The sequence below is a fragment of the Geotrypetes seraphini genome, chromosome 4 (genome assembly GCF_902459505.1).
Source record: "Geotrypetes seraphini chromosome 4, aGeoSer1.1, whole genome shotgun sequence".
NCBI lineage: Eukaryota > Metazoa > Chordata > Amphibia > Gymnophiona > Dermophiidae > Geotrypetes > Geotrypetes seraphini.
The window spans coordinates 21,877,908-21,892,012 of NC_047087.1; the positions used below are offsets into that span (position 1 = coordinate 21,877,908).

The 14,105-nt window shown below is 44.1% G+C and overlaps 1 protein-coding gene across 2 annotated transcripts in view; it reads right to left on the minus strand.

Moving 5' to 3' along the window:
* Positions 1-14,105, minus strand: part of HSD17B2 (hydroxysteroid 17-beta dehydrogenase 2) — a 47,457-nt gene that overhangs the window by 32,280 nt on the left and 1,072 nt on the right. The gene's annotated exons all lie outside the window — the stretch shown is intronic.

Consider the following 14,105-nt stretch of genomic DNA (forward strand, 5'->3'; position numbering starts at 1 on the left):
TGATGCTGTCCTTTATCAGTGACTCTACCATCTTTCCCGGTACCGAGGTCAGACTCACAGGTCTGTAGTTTCCCAGATCTCCCCACGAACCTTTCTTGAAGATCGGCGTAACATTTGCCACCTTCCAGTCTTCCGGAATCTTTCCCAATTTGATCGACAGATTGGCTATTAGTTGAAGCAGTTCAGCTATGGTCCCTTTCAGTTCCTTGATGACCCTCAGATGGATGCCATCCGGTCCTGGTGATTTATCGCTCTTAAGCCTATCAATCTCCCTACACACCTCCTCTTGACTGACTGTCAAAATCCTGTCAGCTTTCCGTCTTCGTTTCCAGCATATATGCTGTGTACATCTTCTTTGGTAAATACAGACGCAAAAAATGTGTTCAGTTTGTCGGCAATTGCTAGCATCTTGTTTGCTTTTTTGGCTGCCAGCGGACATTAGGTGGAAAGTTTCAGCATATTGGAGGTCTTTTACTAAGGCATGCTAGCCGATGTAGCACGAGCTAAATGCTAACGCGTCCATTATATTCTATGGACACACTAATATTTAGCGCGCACTAAATTGGCTAGCGCGCCTTAGTTTTTAAAAAAACCTATTGTTTACAATGACACCCAGATCTTTTTCTTGGGCGCTAACCCTCAAGGTGGATCCTAGCATCTGGTAATTATGATTTGGGTTATTTTTCCCAATGTGTATCACTGTGCATTTGTCCACATTAAATTTTATCTGCCGTTTGGACACCCAGTCATCCAATTTCCTAAGGTCTGCCTGCAATTTTTCACAATCTGTATGTGTTTTAACAACTTTGAACAGTTTAGTGTCATCTGCAAATTTTATCACTTCATTCCAATTTTCAGATCATTTATAAGTAAGTTAAATAGCACTGGTTCCAGTACACATCCCAGTGGCATTCCACTATTTACCCTCCTCCATTGAAAAAAAATGGCCATTTAACACTACCCTCTATTTTCTGATAGCCAATTCCTAATCCACAATTGAACATTGCCTCCTGTCCCATGACTCTTTAATCTTTTGGAAGCCTCTCAAAAGGAACTTTGTCAAAAGCTTTCTGAAAATCTAGATACATGCCTCTAAGCATTTTGGCCTGATTCTATAAAGAGCGCCTGGGAAATCAGCACCTACTGCATGTCATTCAAAGTTAGGCGCCATTTATAGAATTGCACCTAAATCAAATTAGGCACCAGTAGGCATCAAAAAATTAGATGCCGGTATATTAGGCAAGGGCTTTTTGGCTTAAAATACTGTTGCCTAACTCGATCCATGCACAAACAATGCCCCTAACCACGCCTATTTTTTTTGCATAGGTGCCTTGGTGTAGACACCTACATCCAAGTTCTACTGGCAAATTCATTTTGTTAAATTATTTTTTTAATGGCACTTTCAATTAGCACAGATTAACTAATTTTTAAAAATGGTTAGGCGTGCTGATCTACGCGCCTACTGGTAGGTACCGTTTATAGAACAGTGCCTTTGTGTCCATAGATTGCAATGAGCGCAATGGTTGCTACACTTTCAAAATCTGCATAAAGTACCAAAATGCTCTCTTATAAATGGCTTGATGGCTAGGCAACTGTTTTCAGTAAATTCAATATGTGAATGAGAAAGCAATTCATTCCATTAATCCAACTTAAGGAAAGGCCATTAACTACTATAATATTATTTATTTATTTAATTTTCTATACCGTTCTCCCAGGGGAGTTCAGAAAGGTTTACATGCATCTATTTAGGTACTCAAGCATTTTTCCCTGTCTGTCCCAGTGGGCTCACAGTCTATCTAATGTACCTGGGGCAATAGGAGGATTAAGTGACTTGCCCAGGGTCACAAGGAGCAGCGTGGGTTTGAACTCACAACCTCAGGGAGCTGAGGCTGTAGCTTTAACCACTGTGCCACACTCTCCCCTCAGTAAGCACACTCATTCAAAACTGTAGATGTCTTCAAAGAGCAAATAAAGCACGTTGTAACATCACAGTTTAAAAAAAAAAAAAACCTACCAATATTAAAGAACTGGGAGCAATTGTTTTAATCTTTCACAATATATAGAACGGTTCATATGCGAAGGATTTTTTCTTTTTATACTGTGGCACCTTGTGGCTTGAATATCTTGGTTGCATGGGCTGCATTATTTTAAATGGCAGGTTTGAAGTCACATGACTTGGGATCATATGACTGTAAACTAAGCATCTTAAGCCTTTCCATAACCATTTTGTTTGGCAGCTGATTAAGCAGAACAGAGAAGTTTTTCCTCTGAGGCAGTAGTAAACAAAACAGAGAATCCATGTCAGATTGTTGGCTACAAAGATTTTCTAAATCTACAATTAGACACTGCAATAATGCAACCAAGTTGGATCAGTTAAGTAATAGTGGTATATTTTGGAGATTTTTGAAAGAAGTGGCACTTTACATACCTCTCTGTAATGATATTTGCATTTTCTGTAAGACCACACAAAGCAAAGTTTCAAAACCATGTCCATTCTCCATGCAGTGTTGTTTTTAAACATTGATATAAGACCGATGTTTTATAAGCCTCTCCCACAATGAACATGAAGTTGGGATTTGGACTTGTATACCACCTTTTTGTAGTTTTACAACCACACTCAAAACAGTCTACATACAGATACTTCAAACATTTTCCTGTCTGTCCCGGTGGCTCACGATCTATCTAATGTATATGGGGTAGTGGAGGATTAAGTGACTTGCCCAGGGTCCCAAGGAGCAGTGCAGGGTTTGAACCCACAACCTCAGGGCACCAAAGCTATAGCTCTAACCACTACTCCACACTCTCCTCTCCACATGCTGTTCTATGTAATTTAAATTGCAGGAACACAGTAAAATAAAATCACAGTAGTAGATTGATAGTGAATTTTTTTGGTTTCAAAAAAAGATTTTTCCTCTGATCTTCATATACTTCACAGTCTATCATTACGTCAAACACAGAGAATTGTCCACAACTGCGAGGACTCCCCCTTAAATCTGAATAAGGGCTTTGTCAGCTCTAAATATCATTCTGATTCAACCTACCTCTCAGGTTACAATTGCGCTGGAAAAAAAAAAAATCAATTTTTGACCTAAGAAGCCTTTCTCCTTAACATATTGAATGTATTGAAAACAGTTATTAATGGGATTTTGATATTTGGAGATTGTACTATTTTTCAACTCCATATGTTGAAATTTTGATGCATAAGGAGAAATTAGGTTCTTACCTGCTAATTTACTTTCTTTTAGCCTCTCCAGACCGGCATAGGTATCTTACAAGCAGGTATATATCTCATCATAACCAGCAGGTGGAGACAAACAAAACTCTGGAATAGTACATAGTAGGTATCTTTCCCTATTCCTATCAGTCTGCTGAATAGCCAAGGAGAACTAAGAACTTGAAAAAGAAATAAACACGACTCCGAACAAGAGTAACAACTAATATACCTGAATGCTGTTGGAAATTGCAAAGAAGAGATCCCAGCAAGAAAATGTCCCCACAGATTGCCAGCTACGCCAGCTGAGCCACAGCCACTGTTCTTCAATTCTCCCCGGCTCTAGAAAAATACTAGAACCGCAGAAAAAACAAAATCTGTATGTGCAACAACCATAAGAACAAAATGACATTAGACAGGGTAGGGTCCTATGCCGGTCTGGAGAGGCTAAAAGAAAGTAAATTAGCAGGTAAGAACTTAATTTCTCCTTCTTTAGCAACTCTCCAGACCGGCATAGGTATCTTACAAGCGGGACGTACCAAAGCAGTCCCCATCATGGGTGGGACCCCCGAAGGGGCGACACCAAAACACACTCATCGAACACTGCGTCCCGACGTGCCTGAAAGCCACACGGTAGTGTCTGACAAAGGAATGCAAGGAAGACCAAACAGCAGCCTTACAAATGTCCACTGGAGGCACTAGCAAAGATTCAGCCCAAGAAGCCACCTGACCCTGAGTGGAATGAGCTTTGAGAAATTCTGGACAGGCTTTTTCTGAAGAAGATATGCGGACGCAATAGTCTCCTTGATCCAATGTGCAATGGTAGCCTTGGAAGCGCCATCCCCTTACAAGGAACCGCAACAAGAACAAAGAGATGATCTGATTTCCTGAACTCCTGAGTCCTCTGCACATAAGAACGAAGAAACCGACAGACATCTAGCTTGCACAACTGTTTCTACTCTGAAGATCCTTCCCGACTACCCAACACTGAGAGGACCACTGCCTGATTGACATGAAAAGGAAAAACTACCTTTGGCAGAAAGAAAGGAACAAGCCGCAAGATGACCTGCTCCCTAGAAAACTCCAGACCCCCAAAAGGGAAATTTAGTGAATTTAGTTTTGGACGCTGCATCCGCCGACCAAGCGTAAAGCCACAAGGTACGACGCGCGGCCACACCAAAAGCCATAGACTTGGCAGACGTCCACACCAAGTCATAAAGGGCATCCGAGAGGAACAAGGCAGCCATCTCAATCTTTGCCACCTCCTGATCCACCAAGGAACAGTCATCAGACTCACGATTCAGGACACACTCGGCCTACTAAAAAACAGTTCAAGCCACCAGCCACCACAAATAACTGCCATCTCCAACTTATGCTCTTCAGAGTCCCGTAAGGCAGAACCGCTCTCTACAGGCACGGTATGCCTCTTAGCAATCGCTGAGACCACTGCGTCCACCACTGGCAACTTCAAGGTAGCCCTACCCCCCTGGGATACAAACGAGCCATGGAGCGCAAAAACCGAAATGACGCCTCCAGCGTATTCCACTGCGCCAGGACGAGTTCCCAAATATCCTGATGCATAGGAAAAAAGCGGGAAGCAGCGCGGATTAGAGAGTTGCGTGGGGACAGAAATCCCACCCATCCCCACCAGGATCCTCTCCATCCCCACCGATCCCTGTCAGGATCCTCTCCGTCCCCACCCATCCCCGCAAGAAATTACCTCCATCCCCATAAAAAGCAGCAATTACTTCGGACAGGATCATCAATTCCACAGTTTCTTTTGTGTTTGCGCTGCTGTTTTCCTTGTGGAATCTCTTTGGTGGAACCCTTTTTTTTTCTGTTCAGGTAATTAACTTATAAATCCCCTCTTTTACTAAGGCTAACGTGTCCATTATATTATATGGATGAACCTGCTTCCAAAGCCTTCCATCCTGTTGGCTAGAGGGGGGTCCCTGTGGGAGTCCTGTGAGCCAGAGGGGTGTCCCCGTGGGAGTCCCGTGGATTAGAGGGGGATTACCGTGGGACCCGCGGGATTCCCGTGATCCCTGTTCCTGTGCAGACCTCTAGCGCGGATCCCTCTATGAAGAGGGTCACCCACACATGGGGCCTCCGGTGGTGCCTCTTCGAAATGCAGCACTGAGGAGACCTGCTGAATCAGGTCTTGCAGCTCATCCCTCTGAAAAAGGCACACCATGGATGCCTCCTTGACGGAATGCGAGAAACCCAACACCCCGCTACCAGCGGCCGTCCCCTCGAGAGGATCCTGGAATTCCTCAAAAAGGTCCAGGTCCTCATCTAGGCTGTCACGCTTCTCCGTCACACAAATCCTCATCCCAAGCCACCCTTGGGCACTTGGATGAGGGAGGAGGAAGAGGGGATGCCAAAGGCATAGAGGGATGCAGAGGGAACCCCCTGAAGCCCCCTGGGCGCACACGGGACCCCCAGTCACCTGAAAATATGCTCTGCACAAAGCAAAAATTAAATCGGGGGAAAAAAGTTTAAAACTTAGTATGTCTTCAAATATCTCAATAAGGTTGAATGTTTAATGATTTGTCTTTTCTACAGGCACTGTCCACGTTTTCCCCTGATGAAGCCATTCCAGGTGAAACGGAGGCCCCGTTGGGATTAAAACAGTGCAGACATCTCACAAAGATAAGTGCTTTTGTTTCAAAGATATGCACTATCTAAAATAATTCTCATGATATTTGATGTCAAAAAAAGATGTTATTACATCTGCTTTAAAAGCTTATTTAATAATTTATTGAAAGAAAACAAAAAAGAAAAAAAGTTGATAAAACATTTAAAAAATTTAGTACTAATTGTACATGCCATTTGCCAGTGATTGAGACTCTGACCGAAATAAGTATCTAGCAGTTGTTGCCTGAATACTCGGTCTCTGAGGCATGGCATAAAACAGACCTGCTGATCTTCAGTAGTGTGTTTAAGGAAGTGATTTTGTACATTTCCCATAAATGTATACCATAGTGGCCAGCCGAAAAGATTTTGTTATTCGCTATAATAAAATCCTTAGCGCGCATGCACAGTTGAAACTTCGTGCGGCCATGATCCCTGATCCGTGGCTCCGTGTCACCACATGCGCAGTAGGAGCCGTCAGTGGTTTGCAACATGTGCGGCGGTTTCCCCAGCAACGTTCCTGCCCTGATCGACGCCGTCTGACTTCTGATGACGCCTCTCCTTCTCACCCCTGGTCCAGCAGCGGCAGCAGCTGTGGGGCATTTGCTAGGCCGGCCCACTTCGATAATGCGAAGCGGTCTGGCCTAGCATAAGCCCCGAGGCTGCCCGGCCTAGTGGATGCTGGACAGTGAGCAGGTAATGGAGAAAAGGTACTACTGGACAGGGGGGAGGTAAAAGGAAAGGAGAAGGGCTACTGCTGGACAGGGAGAGCAGGGAAGGGGTAAAAGGAAAGGAGAAGGGCTACTGCTGGACAGGGGGAGCAGGGAAGGGGTGCTGCTGGACATGGGGGAGGTAAAAGTAAGGGAGAAGGGAAGACAGACAGGGGGCAGAGAGAAAGAAAGTAAGAAGTAGACTTGGAACAGATATACTATCAGATCGACAATCTTAAAAGCGACAAATCCCCTGGACCTGATGGAATTCACCCAAGAGTCTTAAAAGAACTGAAGGTTGAAATCGGAGAGCTTTTGCAAAAACTTACCAAACTGTCAATTAGACCTGGACAGATACCGGACAATTGGAAGATAGCAAACGTCACGCCAATTTTCAAAAAAGGATCAAGAGGAGAACCGGGCAACTACAGACCTGTGAGTCTTACGTCTGTCCCTGGAAAGATGGTTGAAGCACTGATTAAAGATAGCATAGTCCGGCACTTGGATACACACAACTTTCAGAAAATAAAAAAACAAGAGGGCATTCGGAAAAGTTGAAAGGAGGCAAATTCAAAACTAATGCTAGGAAGTTCTTCTTTACACAACGTGTGGTGGACACCTGGAATACAATTCCAGAGGAAGTTATAGGGCAGAGTACAGTACTGGGGTTTAAGAAAGGTTTGGACAAATTCCTGCTGGAAAAGGGGATAGAGGGGTCTAGATAGAAATTTACTGCACAGGTCCTGGACCTGTTGGGCCGCCGCGTGAGCGGACTGCTGGGCGCGATGGACCTCGGGTCTGACCCAGCGGAGGCATTTCTTATGTTCTTATGTTCTTATGATGAGAGCCAGTCAACATGGCTTCAGGAAAGGGAAATCTTTGATGAATTTACTTCAATTTTTTGAGACCGTGAACAAACAAATTGATAGTGGAGAACCGGTGGACATAATATACTTGGACTTCCAGAAAGCGTTCGACAAGGTTCCACATGAAAGACTTCTCAGGAAACTACAAAGCCATGGAATAGAGGAAGATATACTAAGATGGATAGGCAAATGGCTGGAAAACAGAAAGCAGAGAGTGGGTATAAATGGGAAGTTCTCAGACTGGGAGAAAGTGACTAGCGGTGTGCCCCAGGGCTCGGTACTCGGGTCCATTTTATTTAATATTTTCATCAATGACCTAGAAGAAGGAACATCCAGTGAGAACATCAAGTTTGCAGACGACACAAAGCTATGCCGGGCAATCAGATCGCAGAAGGATAGCGAGGAACTCCAGAGTGACTTGTGCCAGTTAGATAAATGGGCGGAGAAATGGCAGATGAAGTTTAATGTGGAAAAGTGCAAAGTAATGCATTTAGGCAGAAAGAACAAGGAACACGAGTATAGAATGTCAGGTACAACTCTGGGTAAGAGTGAACAAGAAAAGGACCTGGGTGTACTGATAGATAGGACCCTGAAACCGTCGGCACAATGTGCAGCAGCAGCAGCAAAGAAAGCAAATAGAATGTTAGGCATGATAAAGAAAGGAATCACGAGTAGATCGGAGAAAATTATAATGCCGCTTTATAGGGCAATGGTCAGACCACACTTGGAATACTGTGTCCAACATTGGTCTCCCAACCTAAAGAAGGATATAAAACTGCTGGAGAGGGTGCAGAGACGAGCAACGAAGCTAATAAAAGGTATGGAAAACTTGGAATACGAGGAACGACTTAAGAGACTGAGATTGTTCTCCCTTGAGAAAAGGAGACTGTGAGGGGATATGATCGAGACTTTCAAAATACTGAAAGGAATCGACAAAAGAGAGAAGGAAAAAAAATTATTTACAATGTCCAATGTGACACGACAAGAGGACATGGACTGAAGCTAAGGTGGGGGGACAAATATCAGGAAGTTCTGCTTCACGCAACGAGTGGTGGACACCTGGAATGCTCTAGAGGAGGTTATTGCGGAATCCACCATTCTAGGATTTAAAAGCAAACTAGATGCACATTAGAGAATGACACGGTGACGGTTTACCCGCGGCCACCGCATTTAAGCCGCGGGTCACCGCCGAAAACGGGGAAGAAAACTAGCAGTCGCTGCGGTGACGGGGACAAGGCCATTCACCGACCGCGGAAACGGTGAACAGGTTTGTCCCCGCGGGCCAATGTACCCCCTTCTAGGAACCGCTATTTACCTGTGTTTCACCGTGCTCCTCATTTGTCAGATCAACCCTTCCTGCCAATCGCAGCAGAAGGGTACCCAACCCCTCCTGCCGGTCCTCCCAATGGCCTCCCCTAAGATCGCCGGCAGGAGGGTACCCAACCCCTCCTGCTGGACCCCCCCCCAACGAACCCTCCCACCCCGGAACCCCCTTAGTCTTACTTTCCAAGTTGGACCGGACAGCTCCTCGCTCGTCTGGCCAGCAGGCCTGCCTCCGTCCAAATGAGGCGGGCCCGCCCCTCCCCTCCCCTGCCTCCCAATGGCCTCCCCTAAGATCGCCGGCAGGAGGGTACCCAACCCCTCCTGCTGGACCCCCCCCCAACGAACCCTCCCACCCCGGAACCCCCTTAGTCTTACTTTCCAAGTTGGACCGGACAGCTCCTCGCTCGTCTGGCCAGCAGGCCTGCCTCCGTCCAAATGAGGTGGGCCCGCCCCTCCCCTCCCCTGCCTCCCAATGGCCTCCCCTAAGATCGCCGGCAGGAGGGTACCCAACCCCTCCTGCTGGACCCCCCCCCAACGAACCCTCCCACCCCGGAACCCCCTTAGTCTTACTTTCCAAGTTGGACCGGACAGCTCCTCGCTCGTCTGGCCAGCAGGCCTGCCTCCGTCCAAATGAGGCGGGCCCGCCCCTCCCCTCCCCTGCCTAACCCACAGGATCCTAGGGCCTGATTGGCCCAAGCACCTAAGGCCCCTCCTATAGCGGGAGTGGCTTTAGGTGCCTAGACCAATCAGGCCCTAGGATCCTGTGGGTTGGGCAGGGTAGGGGCGGGCCCGCCTCATTTGGACGGAGGCAAGCCTGCTGGCCATACGTGTGAGGAGCCGTCCGGTCCAACTTGGAAAGTAAGACTAAGGGGGTTCCGGGGTGGGAGGGTTCATTGGGGGGGGGGGGTCCAGCAGGAGGGGTTGGGTACCCTCCTGCCGGCGATCTTAGGGGAGGCCATTGGGAGGACCGGCAGGAGGGGTTGGGTACCCTTCTGCTGCGATTGTCGGGAGGGCCGTTGGGGGGGTCTACAGGAGGGGTTGGGTGCCCTCCTGCCGTGATCGCTGGGGGGAGGGGAGACTTGCAGCCGTAGCCGCGGTCACTATGCTAATCACGGCAGCATTTAAAGTACATGTCGTGTTTGTTTTTGCATTGCTAGCCCCAGGGGTGGTGGAAGATTAGTGATTGAAAAACTGTATGAAAAATAACTATTTTAAATTTAGTGATCAAAATGTGTCAGTTTTGAGAATTTATATTAATTAATTTTTTCTCTGCGTGTTTTGTTTTTGTATAGTTATTAACTAATATTTAACTAAGTTTTAAAGTTTTAAAGTTTTAAAGAATGTTTCCTTTATACGTAAATAAAGAAAAGTGAATGGGATTGCAGTGGCGGTGACGGGGCGGTGAATGGGGTGGCAGTGGCGGTGACGGGGCGGTGAAGAGGATGGTGAGACGGGGACGGGGCGGTGACGGGGATGGTGAGATGGGGACGGGGCGGTGACGGGGATGGTGAGACGGGGACGGGGCGGTGACGGGGACCAATTTTTTCACCGTGTCATTCTCTAATGCACATCTCCTTACGAGAGGCATAGAGGGATATGGGTGACTAAAATTACGCCAGGTGTACACCTGGCTGGGCCTCTGCGTGTAAGGATCGCTGGACTTGATGGACCGAAGGTCTGATCCAGAGATGGCAGTTCTTATGTTCTTATGTAAATGCCTAAGTCTAGCACTCGTTAATGTAATGGGCTAAAAAACTAGTACATGAATATTCAATCATCCGGGAACGATCCAAGATAGCATCGAGTATAGACACTTTAAGCGGAGCTTCCTGCCAGCGTTGTCCTCCATAACCCTCCTCCCATTACCTGGGGCTGGTAATGCGCTACCCACCTATACTTTTATCTGTAAGCCATTTGTGTTTTTTTCATAGCGATGTGCTTTATGGCCGCATTTTGAGAAGTGGAAGAGGAAGGGAGCTCCTCGGCCAAATCCTCCGGCAGCCAGGAGCTCCAGAAACCTTATCCAGATGACGCTGGCCGCAAGAATGACGCATCAATTGAAGGAGCCTCCCCATACCTCGGGAGGAACGCCAAATATCTCGGCAAACCTTAGTTTTGAGCGGGCTTCTCATAGCCCAATCCAGGGTCAGGCTTCTCTCCAACCTGGGAGAGAGAGCTTTGTGGAGGAGGAGATAACTCAGTATGCCCGAGAAGAGGCAGAGCTGATGAGCCCTGGAGGAGCAGTGGGAGGAGAGTCGTCGGTGAAGCAGACTCCTGCTGATGCCCAGTCAAAAGCACCTAACACAGAGGCTGGTGAGACCTTAACACAGTCTGGTGAGACCTTATCTTCTCTAACTAATAACGAACATTTTGGAGAGTTGATTAAGCCTGTAGTAGTCAATATGGATGAACTGTGGAAAGCTATTGTAACCATGGACTCCAACTACAAAAAAGCAGTATCAATGGTACGTTCTGATTGTGCCTCTATTAGCTCCCAGGTTAATGTCCATGGGGTATTGTTAAAACCACAAACTGAGAATATAAAGAGACATGAAGAACAGATAAGTCAAATTAATTCTTTAGAATTGGAGATTGTTAAAGAAAGATCCTCTATTCAGAGAAAATTGGAATATATGGAAAATAAGCAAAGAAGGAATACGGTAACTTGAGGCTGCTGAATTTTCCTAAATCTCCAATAATCTCTCCGGTGGACATGGTGCGGAGATATTTAAAAGAAACTTTGTTAATACCAACGGAAAATTTGCCACCAATAACTAGAGCCCAATAAATTTCCTTGGGGAAGAAACAGGATAGTTCTACACCTACTGTAGTAGGTACCCAAAAAGGTGGAATGAATCTGACAAACTTTCTGGAGAACTCACTGGAAGTTATAACTGAGAAATCTCATAGTGACATTTGCCTTGGAGATTGATAGAGATTTAATACTTCGATCTTATTTTAGACATATGAATGATACCTTTTTCGGTTCAGCCATTCGAATGTTTCCTGATATATCTAAAGAGGCGCAAAAGAGAAGAAAAGACTTCTTGGTGTATAGACCAAGGGTCCTAGCTTTGGGTGCATCTTTTGTTTTGAAATTTCCTGCTAAATGCTGTGTCTCATTAGATGCAAAAAATTTCCTTTTATTTGAACCAAAACAACTTTTGGAATTTATTGTGGCTAAAGAAGGGAAGTTCAATAATGTCACCCGCAGTTTAATGAACCGGCTGTCTTGGGTGAGGGTTATTCTCCTATGCTGTCCTGATATAACATTATTTCTTATTTTTTATTTCTTGGATCACATATTTCTTGGATCACATATTGTGGATTAAATAATTAATTATGATTTCCTAGAATATTTTTGAATTGTATTGGCCGAACTCAACCAAAGACTGGAAATTCTTTTTTCATTTCTAAGCTGTATTCAAGTAATTTACTTGTTTATATTTTGAAAATCTGAATAAATAATTTAAAAATATATTCAATCATCCTATTCATTTAGGTGGTGCTGCTGAATATCCATAAAATTTGAAACAATCTTGTTAGATGCTTTAATCTATATTTTGTATGACATTAACAACTTGAATCAAAAATTGTTATGTCTGTATATTTGACATCCCCCAAATTAACATCATAGGGGAAAAAATTAAAAATAGAACTTTACCAGAACTGATTAAAAGCTAGACATTTTTGGAATATGCAAGATGAGCGCACTCAGAAGTGTAAAAATTAAAACTACTAAGATTATTTTTTTCAACTAAATTTTGGATCCTATATTCCTAGCCTGGGAAATCCAAATTCTCACCTTTCAAACAATTTTACTGAAACTTGCTATTTAGTTTTGCCCTCAACCATTTACGACCTAAAACCGAATACTTTTATAACAGCAATCTGGTGAAATCTTGCAGACAGTTTTGCAAAAGGATGAAAAATCTTTGAATGCAATGTTTATTTAAGATTTATGTTTATGTTAGATTTGATATACCGCTCCTGCATTTTACTGACCTAAGCGGTTTACAATGTATTAAACTAAAATGAAATTAGGTACTTAAGAAAAACTACCCTATCTGCCCTGAAGGCTCACAATCTAGTACCTGATTAAAATAAAAATATGTAATACATTTTTAAGATCAAAAATCAAAGAAATAGAAAGAATGAAAGAAGATAAAAAAACGACTGTGAGAAATGGAGAAACACAACAATTTAAAAATTAAAGTATGGGTATTTTTCAGGAATAATTCACAAAGGGCAACACACTATGTTGTGCACTTTTCCTATTGTAGAAGACAGGCAAAAGAAGAACACATTGCCTTAGGATACAGGCAGTCTTTATTTTGGGACCATAGTTTTGAATAAAGATTCTGTCATTGGTTGAAAAGCCGTCTCGTCTCCCTTGCCTGTGTACTTTTCCTAATCAAGTAAAAACCTTTGAATAAAGATTCTGTCATTGGTTGAAAAGACGTCTCCCTTGCCTGTGTACTTTTCCTAATCATGTAAAAACCTTTGAATATCGCTATGCAGTTAACTTCCAACACTGGTGGTTTTATGGTTCTCAGAGCAACACAGTCACTTCGGGCCCTTTAAATTCTTAATTTTGATGACCTGTATATAAATGAGATTATTTTCAAATTTCAATTTCACTCTGCCACATCCATACTATAGTGAAAGTTGTATTCTTGACTGTTCTAATTTTCTTTTGAGGGCATATTTGCTTTTTAAGTCTCATCTATTCCCTCACAAAAAAATGTTTAACCTCCAAATATACTGTTGAAACATCTGAGGTGCCCCTAAGGCCATCACTGCCTTTGTACTCTACTGACCAAATACCAAGGGGGGAGGGGAGCATTAAAGGCTGGATAAACAAGGAAAGATGGAATTCAGATCACACCGTGCTTTCATGTTATTTCTTTGGTTGCACAATACTGGGGATAACTGTGGGACAAACATTTTAAAAAATGTTTTTTAGACATTAAAAAATAAAATCTTATAATTGCCATGGTTATATCTCAGGAAAAGTAGACATACAAAAAGCAAAACACCTACTTTTAGATAACATGTAAGCATTCCTGGAAGAAAAAAAAAAAAGGTGGAATAGGGGCAGGATTGTAACTTGTGTAACCAATTCCTACTGGCACATAGCCTCAGAGCAGGTTAAGTTTGTGGGGAAGCTTTGAGGTTGCCTGTTATAAAGGGCACATAAGTTATCAGTTTCTCTCTTGGTGTTCTCTCATTGCAATTAGGCTGCTACATCTCTCTGAATGAGCAACTAAATTATTTGAGTTTCCTGGGCAAGCATTGCACATACTAATGCTCTGAGGCTCACAGAATTTCTCTGAGCGTCGGAGCATTTACTTCGCCAGC